We start from the raw sequence: 7,722 nt of genomic DNA, 5'->3' as shown, positions 1-7,722 counted from the left end.
TTGGAAATAAAGCTGCTGTATAGACATTCTTTCTGAGTTGCTCTTCTTGTTTGAACTCTAGAAGAAACATCACCATTGATAAGCTCAAAGGGGTGATCTTTTGTCCATTTCCTTTGTTGAGGTAGATTAGCTCTAGATGAAGAAACCTCATTGTTGTCTTGATGTGTGATTGAGTTTTGATTATTAGAAACTCCCCCTGAGTTTGTGGATCTTTGATTTGAGAAAGGGGAACTTTCTATAGGTAATCTGTCTTGACTTCCTGCTCCTTTTGATAACCCGACGGATGGTGAATTTTGAGTACCGACGGATGAGGCAGGTTGTCTCCCGACGGATAATGCAGATTGCCTTCAGACGGATGACGCATTATGCAACTCGACGGATGTTGAGTTTTGTGCTTCATTGGTGGTAGATTTATCTGCATTATCCTTAGATACATTCTCTTGATCACTTTCATCATCACTGTCATCACTAATCATCTCCATATTGTCGAATTTGAGGCTCTCACGGTAATCTCCATCTTTCAGTCCTTCAATCTTTTTATCATCAAACACAACATGTCTTGATTCCACAACAATGTTGGTTCTTAGATTGTAGACTCTATATGCTTTACCAACAGCATATCCAACAAAAATTCCTTCATCTGCTTTAGCATCAAACTTCCCATTTTGATCAGTTTAATTTCTCAGAATATAGCATTTGCAGCCAAAGACATGAAGAAAGTTTAGAGTTGGCTTCTTGTTCTTGAACAATTGATAGGGAGTCATGCATATTGCTTGATTAACCAGAGAAATATTCTGAGTGTAGCATGCAGTATTTACAGTTTCAGCCCAGAAATATGTTGGTAACTTAGATTCTTCAAGCATTGTCCTATCAGCTTCAATATGTGATATGTTCTTCCTTTCCACTACTCCATTCTGTTGTGGAGTCCTTGCTGCTGAAAACTCATGCAGAATCCCATTTTCCTCACAAAATGCTCTCATGACAGAATTCTTGAACTCAGTTCCATTGTCACTCCTGATTCTTCTTACCTTGAAATCAGGATGATTATTGACTTGCCTTATGTGATTGATGATGATTTCACTAGCCTCATCTTTAGACTTTAGGAAATATGTCCAAGAGAACTTTGAGAAATCATCTATAATTACTAGGCAAAATCTTTTCCTTGAGATTGACAATACATTGACTGGTCCAAACAAATCCATGTGAAGCAGTTGCAAAGGCTCTTCAATTATTGAATCAAGTTTCTTCCTGAATGATGCTTTAATCTACTTCCCTTTTTGGCAGGCATCACACAGTCCATTCTTTGAAAACTCCATTAGAGGAATGCCTCTAACCAGTTCTTTCTTTACCAGCTCATTCATGGTTTTGAAGTTTAAATGGAATAGCTTCTTGTGCCATAGCCAACTTTCATCCTGACTTTCTTTACTGAGAAGACAAGTTACAGACTCTGCATTGGATGAGTTGAAATCAGCTAGGTACACATTTCCTTTTCTCACACCAGTGAGAACCACTTTGTTGCTTCTTTTATCAGTCACAACACAGGCTTCTGAGTTGAAGGTTACTGAATTGCCTTTGTCACAAAGCTGGCTGATACTCAACAGATGTGTTTGAGACCATCCACTAAGGCAACCTGCTCAATGATGACATTGTCCTTTGAAATCAAGCCATATCCCATAGTATAACCCTTGTTGTCATCTCCAAAAGTAATACTTGGGCCAGCTCTCTCCTTAAACTCTGTTAGCAGGGTAGAATCACCAGTCATGTGTCTTGAACAACCACTATCCAAGTACCAAAGATTCTTTCCTGTTTCCCTGCACACATCAAAATCAAATCAAGTTGATTTTGGTACCCAAGTTTCCTTGGGTCCTGCCTTGTTAGCTTTCTTTTTCTGTTTCTTAGGCTTTATCTCATTTGGCTTAGAAATTTCAGAAACATCCTTAGTCATTTGAGTTGGGCCTTTGAAACCATTCATTGTAACAGAATTATCATGCATATTATGACTAACAGGAAATGGCATGCTATGTGCAAACATGTTATTCCAGTAAGGCATGCTAAATGGCATTTGTGGCATACTATATGCAGCATAATAAGGATTAGGTGCAAATGGCATATTAGCAAACTGTGCATTCATGTTCTGTGTAGACATAGCATTAACAGGCATGGGAGTCATGGCATTCATGTTATGAAATTGAGGTTCCACAGACATGGAAGTAGGCATGGCAGATTTGCAATTAACAGACAGATGATTTATACTACCACACTTGTCACAGATTTTCCTAGGAGCATATTTATCAGGTGTGTAGTTATTGTGTTTGTTAATCTTATTTTACCATTCCTATTATTTTTCCTTTTAGTCTCTGTTTTTACCTCAATTTTTTCAAGTCTGTCACTTAACTAATTGACAGTCATGTGACCAACATTAGCCTTTTTCCCTTTCTTAACTTGACTTGACTCTCCTGAAACAATGTTCTTGGAAACAGACCCATACTTCTCATTCAGCTTAACTAGTTTGGCTTTACTAATGGGCTTGCTCACAGCCGACGGATGGTGATTTTCATCATTCGACGGATAACACTTTTTGTTATTCGATGGATGATCCTCATCATCCGTCGAGTCTACATCTGTTAGTAGTCCATCTACCAAATTAGGTTCTAGTTTCTCTTTGTTCTTTTTCCAGGCTTCATCACAGAAGGACTCGATTCCTTGAACTTTGGTGATTTGAGCATGGACATCTCTGGATGTTTTCCATGCTTTAATCACCTCTTGTTCACCCTCGAGATGCTTCTTCAAAATTTCTTCCTTCTTTAAGGACTCAGTTAATTCCTCCTTAGCAATCTTACACTCAATTCTTAATTTTTCAAAATCAATAAACCGAGACTCAAGCACATTATTCCTCTCACTCAAAATCAAATTGTTTTCTTTGATTTTAGCATTTTCTTTAGTAAGAGACTTAAGTGTAACACGCAAATGATATAACTCTGTAGACATGTCATTAATGGCATCATTACACTCAGCTTTAGATAAATGTGCAAGGTTTGTAGTAATTACCTAATTGCTTGAGGAACTTGTCTCTGTCTCATCAGACTTGGCCATTAGGGCTAGATTGACATAGCTGACATCTTCATCTTCATTCAGACCATCTGCTGCCCAGTCATTTTCTTGTGTAATAAAAACCCTTTCCTTTTGCTTGAGTAGATCAAAGTATTTTTGCTTATAATCCACAGACTCAAACTTTTTCTTACTGGAATCTGACTTCCTACACTAACTGGCAAAATGCCCTGCCAAGCCACATTTGAAACATTTGAATTTTGATTTATCCACCATGTTTCTATTTGGCTTGGCTGCTCCAAAGTTCTTCTTGAACTTGAGCTTGGCAAATCTCCTGGAAAAAAATGCTAGGTGATGATCAATGTCCTCCATGTCATTTTGGCTCAATGAATCTTCACTTTCTACTGCAAGCCCCTTACCCTTGTTCTCACAGACCTTTGAAGTTGATTCAACAGCTTCCATCTTCACTTCCTTCTCCTTCTCCAACTCAGCAACTAGTGCCATGGATCCTCCTTTCTTCTTTCCTCTCTCCATCCTTTCATCCTGCTCTATTTCAAGCTCATAGGTTTTTAGGATGCCATACAGTCTCTCCAAAGTAAACTCCTTATAATCTTGTGAGTTTCTTAATGAGACTGTCATTGGTTTCCATTCCTTTGGAAGAGATCTAAGGAATTTCATATTGGAATCTTTAGTCTGATAGACCCTTCCATGCAAATTTAGAGCATTTAGTAGTTTCTGAAACCTACTAAAGATGTCAGTGAGAGACTCACTTTCTTCATTATGGAAATGCTCATATTGCTGAATCAGGAGCTGCATCTTGTTTTCTCTAACTTGCTCAGTGCCATCACAGATGATTTGTATTGTATCCCAAACTTCCTTGGCAGTTTTGCAGTTGATAATGTTGTCAAACATATCTCCATCAACTCCATTAAACAGGATATTCATGGCCTTTTTATCCTTCCTGACTTGTTCAATGTCAGGATCAGACCATTCATGCCTTGGCTTGGGAACTGATGGCTCGTTTCCTGTTGCAGCTCTCATTGGAACATGAGGACCTCTTTCTATGCAATCCACATAGGCCTCATCTTGAGAAAGTATGTGAAGATGCATCTTTACCTTCCAATGATGGTAATTATCTTTATTCAGAAAAGGGATCTTGACTCCAACATCCTTCTTGTTCATCTTGCTGTATTGTTTTGATCTTTAAACTCTTTGTAGTTAAGAGCTTGCTCTGATACCAATTGTTAATCCCTTAAAAATTATGACAAGAATTACAGAAGGGGGTTGAATGGAATTTTTGAAACTTTTTCTTGAAATAAAATGTTCAAACTCAAATATAAATATAAGTGTATTGATTAACACAATGCGAAATAAAAACTTAAGTGAATCAAAATACAAGTAATTAAAAACAAGAGTCTTTAAAAGCTTTCTGGTGGATTTGAATGATTCCACCAGAGATATATAATATATATCGAGAGAACTCTGTGTGCAAGAATGCTCACAGCTGCTTACAAATATGAACTACTGAGAATACAGAGAAATGCTAATAATTCTGCTTACAAATATTTCTCACTTTTTGTATCTCAGATATATTTCTATTTGCTACTTCTTGGTTTATATATTACCAAGATTACAAAGTCAAAAGACAGGATCATTATAAAAACTATCAGGTCTAATGCTTTTCTACTTTGTTCTCTATTACCCAGTTAATAGGCTTCCTCATTCCATTTGCATACACTTCGACGCATGTGACTAGTTGTCACTATCAACTGATATTTGAATGCTTTATCCGTTGAGTACATGATCATCCGTCGATTTTATGATCATCCATTGATGACTTCATTGATCATCCATCGACTGCTATATTGAACATCCATTGATAGCCATTTGATCATCCGCCGACTGCTTTGTTAATCATCCGTCGGTAGCTATTTTGGCACTTGACTTCAATTCATTTATGTAGAATTACAAGACATCATCTATGTACAATTAATCAACCTATTCTGCATATCTAGTTAAAGTCAACATGACTTAAATACTACTATAGAATCTATACAAAGGTGTATGTAGAAATGTACTACAGACTCATTATTACATAAGCTACTCACTCGATGGAAAATAAGTCATCATCCGTCGGGACTATAATGAGTTATCCGTCGGGACTAAAATTCTTATACGTCGAGTGCTACATAATTTCACTAAGTAAAATCTACTTAGGTGTTTTGTTTATGTAATCATCAAGTACACAACATATGCACAACAAGATTCAAACATCGTCAGTAAAGCTATTATTTCCATTCTTTAACAGTCCTTTTATGTATATATATAGTTCAACCTCATTTAACCGTAAGATCGGTTTCACAAATCAACTTGAATTTTTTTATTCTATAATTTATGTTTTACATTATAGCTCAAGTACTATAGCAAGGACTATCCTTCATTCCTTGTTTTTCTGCCGGGATTTAGAGAGGACAGAGAGGTTGATTCGGTGGTGAGATTTCTTTTAATGTTTATTATGTTCGAATCATATGAAGTATTTGATACATATGCCATATTAAATTATAAAAAAATTTAATCTTATCGCAGAGGCTACCGGAAAGTTTCATTACGACTGTTCGGTCAAAGATACCGGGAACTGTTATAATACAAATAGCCAATGGACATGAGTCACATGTTCTATTTAGGAAAACAGAACAATCTCTTTGTCATATGTCAGAATTTAATAGGGATTGTCGTGGTTTGTTTGGATCAAAAATGATTTTCTCTTATAATGGAAATGGAAAGTTCTTTGCAAGTTTTTTGAAAGATGACTTAAGTGAGGTGATTTATTTCCTGAATCGAACTATACCACGTGGCACGTTTTGTGATCAAGGTGACTTTCTCATTCTCAATTCCAAAACTCAATCATATTTGTACATTCTTTAATATAGTAGTATACTTTTCAACCTGTAATTTGAATTAAATTGTAATTTTATATCTCACAAATGGGTTTGGGTGGAAGATACTTATGTTTCTCAACAGTGAGGAAATTAAATTTGGAGAAATAGTAAGTAACTGAAAACCAGTGTTTTCTGTGTTATTTTTGTCAGCAAGTGTTCATGTAACTAAAATTTACTTATTTCATATAATTTTTAAATTTTAAATATTAATTTTAGTGTAAAGCTACCATAATATTTGTTTGTTGGATTATATTTCCTAGGTGGTATAATGCGCTTTAACCTTTTTATGTTTTTCAACCAATTCTGGGACGATTCTGGAGACATTTTGGAAAAGTGCTTCCACCTAATTTATCATTTTTTCTGAGAAATGGAGATCAGTATGACGAAACCTGTTTCCCAAATATTCGGAAAATATATGTCATAGCGGATCTTATGGCTGACTATGGTTTAACCGAGTCTGATAAAATCCTACTTATTTACTTTGGCAATGGAAACTTTTTAATCATGGTATTTAACATTTTAGGTCGAAGTTACGCCGATGGACAACCGTTCAAGTGATACAGGTCATTGTGCTCTTTTTAAACTTTTAATTTGCATTATGCAGTGAATCTATCTATTTTTATCTATCAATTTGCTTAATTATTTTTTTACATATAATAAATATGACCATTATTTACTTAAATTGATTAATCAATATTTATTTGAATGTGACAGAAATGGAAAATGATATCGAACCTGAGGAACCAGAGAACGATGAGCTTGATCTGGAGGTTGGCGTGGAGCACATTGTAGCATGAATACAGCAGGCAGGATTAAACATTGATCCTATCAATTTTACTGTTGTGATGAGCCAATCCAATATGGACAACACAACTCATGGACCGGTACGTGAAATGTATAAATTTGTTAATAATATAGTTTGCTGTAACATCATAGTGTTTGTATTCTAATATTCTATAAATAACAATTATAGTTCACTGTTGATATTGTGTTGGATTGATCAGTTTCATAAAAAACTCTCTTTCTGTAGTATATCCCAAAACACATCAGTCCACAAAATCGGTCTTTTGAAGTTGGCGACAGAGTTGTCCTGAGGACTCCAGACGGTGAATGGAGTGTTGCGATTGTGATATCCAGCAGAACTTTTAGGATGTCAGGAGGATGGAACCAGTTTGCAAGAGATAACCATGTATCTTTGAACGATACTTTGGTTTTTACCCTTTTGGAAGAAGATGCTGTCGTATTTCATGTTAGTTTTCCCGGTAGAAATTAAGTAACCAGCTATCTTTTAAGCTGATTGAACTTGCTTTTGTCATGTACGGTATTTCGAAAAGACGTTGCGAAGGTTTCTATTACTCTAGCATTTCACAATTTGCCATAAACTATGTTATAATTCCATCAAGTATTTCAAAGTAGGTTGCTAAGTGCGAGTATTATACTCCGTTTATTTGTCATTTTATGAATGTTGTAGAATTTTTTAAGCATTGTCAATTGAAATTATGTTACATTCGATTGCTTTGTTTAGTTTTGATTAGTGTATGGAGGCAGCTCACAATGGATTATTTTGTTTAAATTAAATGTATAATAGAATAACACATATTTTTTAACTATTCGTAGAAAGATAGAGAAATATTTATCAACACTATATGTAAACAGTGGAAGAATTATGTTCAAATCTCAATAAAAATACTTTACATATGGAAGATCAACGATGTCGATTTCACATTACTATAAA

The sequence above is a fragment of the Apium graveolens genome, chromosome 10 (genome assembly GCF_009905375.1).
Source record: "Apium graveolens cultivar Ventura chromosome 10, ASM990537v1, whole genome shotgun sequence".
NCBI lineage: Eukaryota > Viridiplantae > Streptophyta > Magnoliopsida > Apiales > Apiaceae > Apium > Apium graveolens.
Note: the sequence above shows the minus strand (reverse complement) of the source record.